This window comes from Tupaia chinensis, unplaced genomic scaffold, assembly GCF_000334495.1.
Source record: "Tupaia chinensis unplaced genomic scaffold, TupChi_1.0 Scaffold000443_1, whole genome shotgun sequence".
In the NCBI taxonomy this organism is placed as follows: Eukaryota; Metazoa; Chordata; class Mammalia; order Scandentia; family Tupaiidae; genus Tupaia; species Tupaia belangeri.
In genome coordinates, this window is record NW_006159948.1 from 2,198,801 (window position 1) to 2,200,725 (window position 1,925).

Sequence of the window (1,925 nt, forward strand, 5' to 3'; positions counted from 1 at the left end):
GAAATAGAGAGATAAGACACTAATGGGACACAGATAAGATCTATCATCTGTTGACGAGGATGTGTATGGCGGTCTCAACTGGCCTGGACTGAGGTGTATATCATGCTGAGTAAAGTCTTTTCACAATCTAAATGATGCATAGCAATTTAATGTATGAATAATAATAATAATAAATAAATAAAAGAAATCCAGCTATGGGACCAGCAGGTGGTGTGATGGTTAAAGCACTGGACACTCTCATATGGCTAACAATGGTTCGAGTCCCGGACCTGGTGACTTGCTTTCTCACTTTCTTCTCTCTTTCTTTGGCTCTCTGGTTAAATGAAAATAAATGAATGAATAAATAAAATTAAATAAATAATTCTTTTAAAAATATATTTTTTAAAAAAGAAAGAAATCCAGCCACTGGGACCAGCAAATGGCATAATGGCTATGTCGCTGGACTCACATGTACTCAACCACAGTTCGAGTCCCAGACCCAGTGTCTTAAACTCATACCAGGCACACGTACATGCGTGCCCAAGTTCCCTAGAGGAGAATGGGGGCGAAGAGATTGTGGCATGGCCACCCTCCCTGGGGGTGAATTCTCACTTTCTGTCTCTCTGTCTATCTCTGTCTTTATGGTGACTGCGTGCACCCTACAGCAAAAATAAACTCTCAAAAAAAAAAAAAAGAAAGAAAAGAAAAGAAAGAAATCTAGCTACTAAAATATTAATTTTTTAGGGGTCAGCAGGTGGCATGGTGGTTAAGATGCTGGATCCTACCTAGCTGACTCCAGTATTCAAGTGCCAGATCTTGCAGCTTGAAACTCACACCAGGCACATTTGTATGTGTGTGTGTGTGTCTGTGTGTGCCTAAAATCTGAGAGGAAAATGGAGGAGAAGGGATTGAGGTGTGGCCATTCTCCCTGTGGTGATGACTTCTCAGTATCCCATTTTCTGTGTCTCTCTCTAGCAAGCAAGCACACATGCCCTCCCTATCCAAAAAAGTAAAAATAAAAATAATTAATTTTTAGAAAAACAATTATCATTTTTAATCTACTGATACATATTAGGCCTTGGACAAAAACTTATCCTGTAATTAAAAAAAATTATCATTCACTAGTGCTACTTATTCTTACAAAGCTCACAATATACATTCAATTTCTGTAAAGATTAAAAATAGAACCTACCTAAGTTATACAGCTCCCAACATAAAAAATACTCAAAAATTAAGAATAAACTTAACCCTTTTCCCCATTTAAAAAATAATTATGATTTCTTTCCATGATCATTGCATACCTCTATAGTGCAGAATATGGATTTTCTTTTCTTTCTTTTTTTTTTTTTTTTTGCACCAAAATAAACTTATACTTTAATTCTGTTTCCCAGGAATTTTCGGAAGTCCCCTTGTACAGAAGAAACAGTAAAGGGTGAGGGATAAGAAAAGTAACAGAGTGTGGAAGAATAAGTACGATGCAAAGCCTCCTGTGCTAGGCCTACTCGGAAACACCGGGGTCAGTGCGCCCTTCAGCAGGGGTTTCTGCTCGTTTGGACGCATGGAATGCTGAGCCATTTTAAGCACTCAAGGATAACAATGAGAACACTTTAAATTGGTCCGCATGTGGTATGTGACAATCAAATCAAGGATATTACCAAATACATTATTTGCAGTAGATAATTTTACGTTCTTTTTTTTTATGTTTTTTTTTCCCCCATAGGGTGTATGCACTCTTGAGAAAGAGAGAGAGAGAGAAATTAGAAACAGAGAGGGAAAATGGGAACAGCAGTTAGTGTAATGGCTATGTCACTGGACTCCCATGTAGTTGACTGCAGTTCGAGTCCTGGACCCGGTGGTTTAAACTCAATTCCAAGCGCATGTGCATGCATGCCAAAGATCCTGAGAGAGAATGGAGGAGAAGGGATTGTGGCGTAGCTATACCCCCT